General features: G+C 38.4%; 1 protein-coding gene across 5 annotated transcripts in view; it reads right to left on the reverse strand.

Annotated features, from left to right (window-relative positions):
• LOC129722258 (ion transport peptide-like) overlaps positions 1-12,983 on the reverse strand; it is a 67,674-nt gene that overhangs the window by 19,325 nt on the left and 35,366 nt on the right. The window contains exon 1 of one of the 5 annotated variants that reach the window (XM_055675573.1): positions 813-928. The exons of the other annotated variants lie outside the window; for them this stretch is intronic. The gene's annotated coding sequence lies outside the window, so the exon portion shown is untranslated. Of the gene's footprint in view, positions 1-812; positions 929-12,983 lie in introns of those variants that run through there. 5 annotated transcript variants of the gene reach the window in all.

The following is a 12,983-nucleotide window of genomic DNA, read 5'->3' on the forward strand; positions in this document are numbered from 1 at the left end:
TTCCAAGTTACCCCTCGTACTTTGGCACGTTTCCTTCGGTTGCCGGGCAGAGCGACTAAAGCGCAAGCAGCCAGTATAACTGAACATTGTGCTTAAATGTGGCAGTCGGAGCGAGTGAGCAAACAAAAATATAATCGGCATTAACGATCACTTACAACTCTCTGAAAATTGTTCGTATAAGTCTCACACCACCATCGGCATAGTATCTCTAGGTTGATTCTGCCGCGACAGACAGTATGGTACCAGCATAGGCGGCAATTGGTTGCCGCAGTTAGTTACAACCGGAAAATAAGGCGGAGAGCGTCCGCTCAGTCTGTCCCTCATCCCTCAGTAACCTAACATAATGCAACCGCTGCAGCATAACACTTTAACTGGCAACTCAGGTTTGTTTTATGTTCACTTATATTTTATGTACAATTAAAACCGACGACAGACTCTGGGAACTCACTTCACGAGAAATGTAACTTATAGGGTGCACACGATTTGATCAAACTTTATATGAAACACTATCCTTCATATTCGCACAAATTCCATCACACCCTAATCAATGTCCTTCTTGGTATAAAAAAATGTAAAAGGCTTAGCACATTGCAATCTTTTCATGGCACTAAATTGAAGCATATGTGGAGTCAAATAACTCGTGTCATGACTGACCACCAACCGAACCGGCCAGTGGCAGGCGCATACAGGCTGACATCACCGGTGGTCTTGTCTGTTTTAGACTTGGTCAGGGTCAAAAGTTACGCGATTACAAGTAACTCAAAAGGTTCCACACCGTGTGAGAAGTACACACGCAATAAAATATCACTTACTTCATTCGCTGATTTCACGTACAATTCGCAGTAGTTGAATGGGCAAACAATTTCGGAATAATCTCTGAGAATGAACCGCTATTGTGGTTTGATTCGTTTCGTTCGAAGGATATTTTACGACTGATTGCTCGCAGCGGTTGTTGTACGCGTCAAGCCGATCATGGGTGTCCAGAGCGCGGCATATTTCTCGCGCACTCCGAACTGTTTGTGCATTGTACGATTGAAATACAATTCTGAACACTTTCTTGTTATGCCGTCGCAAAATGACCCACGTGACTCGCATTGTATGATGAAAATCGCAAAATAACTATAATTAAAAGATCCGACAGTAAGTTGTAGAAAATGTTGATGATAAGATTGGCATGAAATATTCGTTTTTCGTAACGCTCTAACTGCCGCAAATGGCATGACACTGATGAGTGAATTCGTATAACTTTGCAACACCAAACCTACGTTTTGTTGATATAACATCTCAATCATTAAAAGCACTCATCATCTGAACTGGCAGTAATCACGCGGGCAAACATTCGAATTCCTCAGTAATGGCAGCATGTTTTCTAATTTTACTTTCGGTCTGACGAGTGTAATGACCAATACTTCGAAATTTTAGTCACTCTACTACCCATTCAAAGTGAGTGGGACATTCTTGAACCAAGCCTCCACATACTTCGAGCGGGTAAACAATTAATATTACTGTTAGCTGCTGCATGCGTTCATCCTTATTTGCAGTTCCACTTTAATTCATGACGCACTAATCGATTGCTGTAAGCAGAGTCGGCATTAAGCCGCAAGGCTTTTTACCGCAAGAAGCATAACTGAAAATCTACAGCTGCCTTTACAGTGCGTCTTGAGCTGCCCGACAGATCAGACGTATTTTCGGTTGCTTGTGGACTGGTCTTTGACTGCCTATAGCTTCAAAGTTTGTGTTTTGTCAGTGTGTCTTTTAAAGATTACCTGGAAGTTAACTTACATCAGTCTTTCTCAAGACTACCTATTTCTTCCTTTTTCAATAATTGCAATTTGATATTATTTTTGAACTTTTTTCGTATCACCTGAAATGGCAGGACGAAAAAAGAAACCACGCATAGCTACGGGGAGGAAAAGAGAGGCATCTCTTTCTGAAACTAGCTTATGCAGTGAAAATTTATATGATATTCTGCCTGAGCAAGAAGCCGGCGAAATTGAAATGTTCGAAAGTAAAACTATTCAAAGTGAAATTTCTGTAAAAAAGGAGAAAGTTCCACCTATTGTGGTAACTATTGCTTCTGAATTTTATATTTTTAAAAGAGAACTTTCTACGTTTCTCTCCGACGTCAAAGTTACTTATCAAATTGGCCGAAGAGGCGAATGCCGTTTACTGGCCCAAACATTGAAAGATTGGAATCGTCTTATTCAGTATTTAACTGAAAAGATGTATAAATTTTTTACATACGATACGAAGAGCACCAAGCCGTTCAAGGTCGTATTGAAAGGTCTCACCAACGATCAAACCGTTGATGAGATCAAAATTACTTTGACAGAATTACTTGGTATAGCCCCTACCCAAGTAATTCTGATGAAACCAAAATCACGAGGCGAAAACAGTCAGCGAACTGGAATTTCCCTTGTAAATTATCTAATTCATTTTAACCGCAGTGAGGTTAATAACTTAAAATTTTTTGAAAAAGCAATTGCTTTATATAACGTGCGTGTAAAATGGGAATCATATCGAAAGTTTGGCGGAGGTGAAAAGCATATCACCCAATGCCGCGTTTGTCAACGTTATGGCCATGGTTCAAAGCTTTGTAACATGGACCAAAAATGCCTCATTTGTGGAGACTCTTCTCACAAAAAGGACACATGTCCTGTGAAAGAGAGTAAAAATTTTCGCTGTGCGAATTGTAACGGCAGGTAAACTTTCTTTTTTGCAACAGGCAATGTTCGATCTTATGAACGCCATGTTGCAGGCAAAATCAATGTTTGAAGCCATTCAAATAGGCACAAATTTTCACTATTAAAATTGTTTCTAATTTAAAATTTAGCAATGATTTTAAATAAAACAATTAAAATATTAAATTGGAATGCTCGCTCATTGAAGGCCAATGAGAATGAGCTTTTTAATTTTTTCACAGTAAATAATGTGCATATTGCAATTATTACTGAAACATTTTTGAAACCTAACATAAAATTAAAATATGATCCCAATTACGTGATTCATAGATATGATACGATTCAGGGTTCCGGCGGTGGAGTTGCAATTGTTATTCATCGCCGAATCAAACATCCCCATCTTGAGACGAAAGTTATTGAAACTTTGGGAATTGAAGTTCAAACTGAACTTGGGATTTTATTTATTGCCGCAGCATATTTACCATTTCAATGCACACGCGAGCTCAAAAACTATTTTAAAGGTGATTTACAAAAACTCACCAGAAATCGTTCGAAATTTTTCATAATCGGCGATTTTAACGCTAAACATCGTTCATGGAATAATTCTCAAAGTAATTCCAATGGCAAAATTTTATTCAATGATTGTTCTTCAGGATACTATTCTATTTTGTCTCCGAATAGTCCTACATGCTTTTCTTCTGTAAGAAACCCTTCAACAATTGATTTGGTGCTAACAGATCAAAGTCATGTATGTAGTGATTTGATCACACATGCTGACTTTGATTCTGACCATCTTCCAATAACTTTTTCTTTATCACATGAATCAGTTTTAAACCCTATGAGCTCTGTTTTTAATTATAACAAGGCTAATTGGGAAAGAAACAAAACTCATATTGAGAGAAATTTCAATAATGAGCTTGATTTGCAAAACGAAGTGAATATTGATTCCGCTTTGGAAGCATTAAAATGTGCAATTGTTGATGCCAGGAATTATTCTGTTCCAAAGGCTCAAGTGAAATTTGATTCATCAATAATTGACGAAAATCTTCAACTTCTAATTCGTTTGAAAAATGTCCGCAGACGTCAATATCAACGTTCTCGTGACCCTGTTTTTAAAACTATTTATGAAGATTTACAGAAAGAGATTAAACATAGATTTACTCTTCTGAGAAATCAAAATTTTGAGACTAAAGTTGAAAAATTGAAACCATATTCAAAACCATTTTGGAAGCTGTCGAAGATTCTTAAGAAACCTTCAAAGCCTATTCCAGTTTTAAAAGATGGTGAACGTTTTCTTGTATCCAATGAACAAAAGGCTCAAAGACTTGCTCAGCAGTTTGAGAGTGTTCATAACTCAAATTTGAATTTTGTGAGTCCAATTGAAAATGAAGTCACACGTCAATTTGATTTAATTTCTTCCCAGAATTTTTTACCTGCAGAAATAATTGAAACTAACTTGAATGAGATTAAATCAATTATTAAAAATTTCAAAAATATGAAAGCACCTGGTGACGATGGAATCTTTAATATACTAATCAAACATCTCCCTGAGAGCACAATGGAATTTTTAGTGAAAATTTTCAATTGCTGCTTCAAAATTGCATATTTTCCCAAATTATGGAAAAATGCAAAAATTACTCCCATTTTAAAACCGGATAAGAACCCAGCTGAAGTTTCAAGTTATCGACCAATCAGTTTGCTTTTTTCAATAAGTAAACTGTTTGAGAGAATTATTCTTAACAGAATGATCTCACACATCAACGAAAATCCAATTTTTGCAAATGAACAGTTTGGATTTCGCCATGGGCATTCCACAACTCATCAATTGCTCAGAGTTACTAATATGATACGAGCTAACAAATCTGAAGGTTATTCCACTGGAGCTGCTCTTTTAGACATAGAAAAAGCATTCGACAGTGTTTGGCATAAAGGTTTGATTGCGAAATTGCAAACTTTTAATTTTCCAATTTTCCTAATCAAAATTTTAAAAAATTATCTTACTGATCGAACTCTGCAGGTTGTCTATCAGAATTCAAAATCTGATAGATTTCCTGTCAGAGCAGGTGTACCTCAAGGTTCAGTCTTGGGTCCAGTCCTGTACAACATATTCACTTCAGATCTTCCTGATTTGCCTCCAGGATGCACAAAGTCATTGTTCTGCGATGACACAAGCATTTCCGTAAAAGGAAAAAGTCTTCGTGTCATATGCAGTCGATTGCAGAAAAGTTTAGATTTTTTTTTTCTTCCTACTTGCAAAAGTGGAAAATCTCTCCCAATGCTTCTAAAACCCAAATGATAATTTTTCCGCATAAGCCTAGGGCTTCTTTCCTCAAGCCAAACAATAATCACGTTGTCAAGATGAATGGGGTTATTTTAAGTTGGTCCGGCAAGTACTTGGGACTCATTAACAGGAATTCTAAACTTTGTTTAAAGAACAAACTTTTGGTTTACAAACAAATTTTTAGACCAGCAATGCTTTATGCTGTACCGATCTGGTCAAGTTGCTGTTCAACAAGGAAGAAAACGCTCCAAAGGATTCAGAATAAAATTCTGAAAATGATTTTGAAGCGTCCTCCTTGGTTTGGTACATTCGAATTACATAGACTTACTGGTGTTGAACTATTGGAAGCTATGTCAAATAAAATTATTAACAATTTTCGACAAAAATCGTTGCAATCCTCAATTGCTACGATAAGCTCTCTTTATAGCCAATAAGTTAGCAAATAAGTTAGTTGTAAGTTTACTTTCCCTTTTCTGACAAGTAGGTTTAAATCCCTAAGAATGATAAGTCCTAATTGCGAAAGCAAACAAATCCTAACAATTAAAATTACAAATTACTAACAGTGTTGAGAAGTCACCATGTGATTGGACACACATACTCATTATTTACTAATATTTATCATAAATACTTAAGCTACTAACAAATCCCCCCTTAAAAAAAAATACAGCTGCCTTTATTGCAAAGCTGGATATAAGGATTTTGCGTCCCCAGGGTAACGCCGGCCCTGGTTTTCATTACTACCTAGATGGTAATCACGCGACTAGCAAAAGCTCTCAGTAGTGTTTGAGCTAATATTTTACTGGCGTCAATTGTCTTGCTCATTGTTAAACACAAGCAATACTACCTGTTTCCGCAGGACAATATTTGACCAACCAAGCAGTAGCAAGTGATAATTTTGGAAAGATGCTTTCAGACATTAGTGCGAAACCCACACCCAACAGATATAACATGAGTCGACTCGCACGGGATTTTTTCTTCTTCTGCCGCTCCCTCCGGACCGTATGTTGGCGCTAATTGTTCAAACAATTAGCTCTGAAAACAATGACATACAAAAGCAAACATTTTTACTTACGATGGTATTTTCGGTGAGTGCTATTTTTCGACTTTTTAAATATGAACATCACGTAACCCAGCGCATTACAACGTCGAAAACGAGGATGACAAAATCAGCTAGGCTGGGTGGAAATTCGCACGTTTGTTTTAACGAGTGATTCATTCTTTTCTGGCAGTGAAAGCTGCAAGCAAACAGTTGCAGCAATATGTAAAATAGCTACTTGAGTCTTCCGTGTACTCTCGATTACGTTCGTCATTTATATTAAAGCTTACTCTTAAAAAACACTGACAAACAGTCACTCTGATTTAAAGCTTATGCTTCTTCAAGTAATTTCACCAAATCCGAAAATAAATACAGTTTTTGTGATCATAACAGGCAAGACAACACAGGCATTACCCTAAAGCTCAAAATAATACAGAAGATTATAGCTCTTTAACTAGTTTTGCGAATTTTGGTGCCCCAGCGAGCTCAAAAAGCTACAGAATAATTGCTCGCCGGGTTTGTCGCTTCTACGTTTTTTATGGGACAACTTTATTCAAGTCTCCAAAGACCTTACGCATTTTCGCGCTGGCTGAGGGCACCAATATTCACAGGAACGGTTACAAAGCTCTAATCTCTCTTTTAGTTTCAGTTTGAGCTCTATGCCAATCTTGTGCTGACAAATTGTCGACAAAAGCGAAAAAAAATATCTTGAGCTAGAACCGAAAATGTATATAAAAGACTATAGCTTTTTAATCGTTTCTGTGAAACTTTTGTGCTCCTAGCCAAATGAGGAGTGCGTAAAGTCGCCAGAGACTTAACTGAAGTTTTTCCGTAAGCAAAGCGACGGATCCGGCAATTAAACTTCCGAGATTGCTGAGGGAACCAAAATTTACGAAAATGGCTATAATCTTTCATATTTTTCCAGTTTGAGCTCTAGGAAAATTAGTTTTTCGCTTTTGTCGACCATTTTTCCTCACAGATTTAGGGCTCGAGCTGAAAGTAAATTGAAGATTATAGCTCTCTAACTGTTCCTGTGAATTTTGGTGCCCTTAGTCACCTCGGACAACATATTTTTCGCTGTCGGCCAGTGTAATCAGCATCAGGTGCAAACTTTATTTTACAATATCTCGAAAGGTGTGGGCACTTGACAGTCTCTGTGCATCCGGCCACCGGGAGACAATATATTTGAAATCGTATCGTAACAGCAGTAGCGATAGAAAATATAATAGTAATAACTAAATAGTATAGCTCGCAATCGCTAATCATTTATATCACGTTTGCATTCGTGCACATTTTTCACGAGTCAATAAATAGATTGGTTTCGTAAAATTGCGCGGAAAACTAAAATTGCTAAACTTTGTTTTTCTCGTGGTATGATGGATTATCCCCTTGAGAAACTGGCGAAGTAAACATAATCGGGACGAAGTCTCTAAACACAGGACCACCATGAGACTCATTTGAACATCTCACTATCACATTGCGTGTTTATGAATGATAAAGTTGTTGTATTCAGGCATGGGGAAAACACAGCACACTAAAGCGCGTGTGGCTATCTGCTAACAAACACACCACGCAGGGCTATTCGTATTACCCTCCGTCGCTAGCTAAAGACAAAACACTGGAGAGCCATTCGTTAACACACGAGCCGAGGGTTTTTAACTTCGGCACATGAGGCAACCGAGAGCTCGCAGTTTCGGGGAACACACAAGCATTGGTCGCCACGACGAGATCGACAATGGTATAATAATGGATAGCTTGACGGTAGTCATCGCATACAACTACCTGCATTATTTTTTTTATATGTAGTTTTGTAAAAATGAAGCGTTTGAGAAAACACGTGTTAGCAAGCGGGCTCCCGAGGGCTCACGAAGTCGGGAACACTCGGGCCTGTGTTTGCCGACGCTTCTGAAGAGCTGTTTTATTTAGAACACTGGGTTTTCGTTTTGTATAAGCACTGAAGGGCAATGAGAATACCCTCCGTGGCATCGCTTAAAACACATACGCAGTGGTGTGGTGGGTTTGGACATGTCCGGTTGTATTTCAAAAGTCATACTGGGCACAATCATAATAGCACGCTTGAAATCTCTACTAAAAGAAATCAGGAAAGACAGAATCTTTATCTGATTGAACACTATTGCTGAATCTTTCAGCATGCGTGAGTGTAATATAATAGTTTAACAGTTTTTATATTATTGCAGAAGTCAAAACTGTTTTTATGTTATTAAAAAAGAAATTCCTGCAATTTTTCCATTACGTCTTTATAATATATCGACTATACCATCGATAAGAGCAAATGAAAAAATATATTAATTTTAACTCTAATAAAAAAGCGAAAGTGGAAAAATTGAACGATATCGATCTAATACAAAGCGGAAACTACTGAATTGTACATTGAAGTTGGTTGAAAAGCAAAGCAAAGCCAGAACATGACCTTCTGTTTATTTCTACACAGACTTCGCAGCCGACTGTTTAAGTGTACAGAACAATTGCGGGGCTAGCGCTACGATCCTACTGACACTAACAGTCTCTCCCGAGCCGAGACTCGAACCCACGACGACTGGCTTGTTGGGCCAGCATCGTACCTCGTGACCATCTGGGAGATTATCATTGAAGTTGGTTAATTAATCCCAAATTAGCCATTTCACGGTGATTCTTTGTGCAACTTCACTAGCTGAGATCAATCACGAAGAAGTAAACTACCAAATTCTTGAGCTAGTGTGCTCATAGGCGTAGCCAGAATTTCGATTGGGGGGGGGGGCAAGTTCTTCAAAATTTTAGAAGTAAAAAAATGGTGTTTTGAAATAATAATAATAATAGTAGTTAGTGATCAACACGGATTTGCTCGGTACTTTTGCCGCTGCAATGTCCTTAGTGGATCAACTGAAAATCCGGTGCAATTCCACGCAACATAGGGCAAGCATTTCAATCAATTGTTTTTGATCTGGCTGATACTTTACACTGCCCGTAATTCAAAAATTGGCTAATATGCCATTTTTACCAAAAGGACAAAACAGTTTTCCGTGATGGTGAACACCCTAAACAAGGTCCCTATGGAAGAAGATTGTCTAAAAATTTAGGAAGGCAAATGTGAAACGATTTTGGCTAATATCCAAAAAAAAAAAAGAGGAATTGGCTAATATCCAATATATTTCAACCTGTGGCTTGTACACGAACCAGTGTGTTATTACTGTGATTTGTTTCGTCTAATTTTCGAAAGTGTGTGTGCATCAAATTTTGCTTTTTTACGAAGACTATTCGATGCAACAAGAATTTATTTGCAAAACTCAATTATAAAAAAACGTGACTGTTTCCTTCTGTCATAAAAATTTACATTTTTAGAAATGCTATTTAGCTCTTTGATTACAAGTAATATTAAAGAGAAGAAGATTGGACTCGCAGCTTTTAAAAATTACAGCGTGGTGAAGCTGCTTTTTTCCTTGATTCAATAGCTCGAGCCTCACGCAACAGTCTAATCGGTTGCACGAAAGAATTGTCTCGTCGTCCTTCTCGTCCTCACTTGTGCTTCCGTATTGTTTCATTAACGTTTCTAACGTATGCGTTAAAAAAATTGACTTTTTTCGGATAGTGGTAAAAAATAACTAGGACAGATAATTGAGTTTGATAAATTTCCTATGGAAGGTAATTATGTTAGCTTACTTGCAAAAAAACTACGCTCTTGCGTGCGGCCTACCGACAGTTAACCGGAACATTCGCCATAGCGGATGAAAACATGTTTTTTAATTCTTTTTTCGTTTTATTTATCAATTTCTCCTGTAATTTCGCGACAAAATTGTTGAAGTAGATTTTACGCTTCGGGTTTGCCAGAAATCCTCGATGAGACGCATCTTGGGAACGTTGGGCGGGTTCGCCAACTTGGGTACCACATCGACATTTAGCTGTTCCATCTCCTCAAACGATCGCCTCGAATAGTGAGCCGACTCTAGATCCGGCCAAAACACCGTGTCTTCGGCCTTATGGTATTTTTTAGTGAACGACGCAACATCCTGCAGGTACTTCGTACTATAATGCCCTACCAGTCGTTGCCATCCAGGGTGAGACTGTTCTCGTCGTCCATCATCACCGCCACGTCGTGAATTGCCGGGAAAATCGATTTGACCATCTTATTCAGGCGCTGCCGCTGCGTCATTGCCTGCAGCTCCGAGACTAGTGAACGGGTTTTGACCATGTTCGCCAAGCACTGTTTGATCGGTTGCACAGACCTCCAGGCCAAGCGCACGCAGCGATGTAGCCACTTTAACTCAGTCTTCCTCTTCAGTATCCTTTGGAGTTTCTTGTCGCTCAGGGTCGTCGGCCGTCCGGAACCAGGCTTTCTTTCAATGCTCTGATTGGTGTCCAATAGTGCCAAGATGTTGTAGATGCCGGAACGGGCATATCCGGTGTCCACGAACTGCCGCACGATGTCCGTTTTCGACGCGGCGGGGTACCGTTATTTAAATACGCAAATGAATTTTTTTCCGATGACTCATGGTTTAGTTTCTTCAGTGCGTGTAGAGATAAACCCATAAAAAATTGACAATCTTTGTCCATTTTTTGGCGCAAACGTTATTAAAGTTATGGAAAATAAAATTCTGCACCAATTTCAAAAATTAGGGGGGAGGCAACGGCCCCCCCCCTGCCCCCCTCTGCCCCCCTCTGGCTACGCCTATGAGTGTGCTATAACAGTAATGAAACAAAATTGGTTACAAAAAAGTGACCTGTCTTTTTAAAGTAAAGTATTTCATTAGAACTGATAGCAGGATTTAACATGTTTAATGGAATCAGTGTTGCGAATTTTCGACACTGCAAACGAAAGTGACAAAAACCGTATTTTCACTGTCTCAAATTGAAACGACCTTCCGCGTCAGCGGTGTCAATTTTCAATTGAAAGCAATGAAATGTCTGATTTAATCTCAAAATCATTAGATTTGAGCCAATTCTTCACATGAAGTCGATGAACTATATAAGTATCTATATTCTCAACCGCATAAACATCGCTAAGTGTTGCGTGTGCGAAATCATAGAAATGCTGCTATCACTGTCAACTGGTTGGAGCTGAAAGTCTCTTTCATTCTCAGCTCGTTCGTTGAAAGTTGAAATTCAAAGATTTCAATTTCAACTAAAAATTCTTTTATGACAGTGAAGGTTTGCAGCGCTGAATGGAATAATCAAAATAATGTGGCGGAATCGTTTATTATGCTTTCGATCGATTTGTTAAAATTTCTATCTCCCAACTTACGTGAAAAATAATATTTAATACACCGGATTCTCTTTTTGCATGGTCTTTTTTACACGGATTGCTTTTTTCCATTACTCAAAAAACGGTAAAAGATATCGACCTCATTTTAATCACGTTTTCGGTTCTAGACCACGAGTGATCATCTATCAGTTTTTGAAAAAAATCACAATTTTTTATGTGAATACCTCAAAATTTAGAATGTTGCATTTTGGTCTCTAGATTGACAACTATCATAATCAAACGAGGTTCAAACATTTTAGGACGATTTTCTTCGTTACATTTGCAACTTAAGGAAGTCTTTTTTACACGCAACCGCAACCTCCGTACAAAAAAAAAAGAATCGGGAGTATTAATAACAAACACGTTTAGGTATACAAAAATACACAATCGCATTTAAGAGAAAGTGACTGTATGCTGTGCAATAAACATTGTTTTTCACCAGGCCGCGCATTCCATTGAACTGAAACCAACATGAAAAACAAAACCCATGTTTACTTTTGCCGATAAGCCGAAAAAGATATAATGACGAAAAAAAGCCAACTAAATTGACTTGATCACAAAACACATTCCATTAGTGTTTACTATTCAGCGTACTTCGTGACTTGGCGGCTAATCTTATCTGTAGCGGTCATTTCCTTTCTTGTCCTCACATTGCCATCAGCAGCCGGTGCGACTCGCGCTGCTGCGATGTTCAGCAACCTCAAAGGTTACCAAGTTCACCAGGGCTCACGAATATACGCCGTAAAGCGGTGGTCCTCAGGCGACCGACCCGTTGCGGTTGCCAAAACGCAAATCTTCCCAAGTCGTTTCGTGCTTCACGTGTCTTATTGCAAGCCCGCCGCTGGCTGGTTCGATTTTCTGTTTATATCAGCAAACAACCTCATACGATTACACTTTCAGCTTTCTGCGTGCTAAACTGCAAGATTCCATGAGCAAAAAAAACCTGAACCGATGTAAAAATAACTTGTTTTCCCACAGTCTCCTCTATAGTGTGTCCTTTGCAAGCAGCCAGCATACTTGAACTAAAAAGAGATCTTTTGATGTTGCGCCTTGCTACGAACATCATAAATTAGTTCGACGATTTCTCGGAAGCATTTCATCATCAGTCAGCGATATATACACTGCTGCAAGAGCAGCATATTACAATAGGGTGTGGCGGGGCCCAACCGAGGCTCCCTTGTTATTTTCGAATGAATCCTTCAATCTCTGGGGTCTCATTGAAAATGCAATCTTTTCACCCAAATATGTAAATAATGATTAACAAAATTGAAACATGCAAGGGATTGAAGCGAAACAAAAATAATGTTTATATCAGTGTCAGACTTTCTTAGACTATATTTGATGGGTGAAAAATATCGAATGTGTTACCTCCATCGTAGTGAACAATTTGATTTATTGATGTGAGTATCTTCGGCACAAGTTAATTAACCTTGAGTGCAATAAACGCACCTTTGACATTTTATCTTATATCTAGAGAATTATATTATTTTGAGACAGGGGAATGCCAAAAAAGTAAATAAAAAATAGGTGTAGCGGAAAAGAAAATACAAAAACACAAATAACAAAAGCGATTGAATTGCACCAAAGCATTATTTCGTATGCTACTGGGTATTAAAAACATTATACACAAGGATTAAAAATCGAATGATCCACCCTGAAAACACGCGCACTGGTCTCCGGGCGGAAATGAGCCGTCCACGCCTACGGAATTGAACCGCAGTATGTCTCTGTTGTGTCAGTTTTATTGAC

This window comes from Wyeomyia smithii, chromosome 2 (genome assembly GCF_029784165.1).
Source record: "Wyeomyia smithii strain HCP4-BCI-WySm-NY-G18 chromosome 2, ASM2978416v1, whole genome shotgun sequence".
Taxonomy (NCBI): domain Eukaryota; kingdom Metazoa; phylum Arthropoda; class Insecta; order Diptera; family Culicidae; genus Wyeomyia; species Wyeomyia smithii.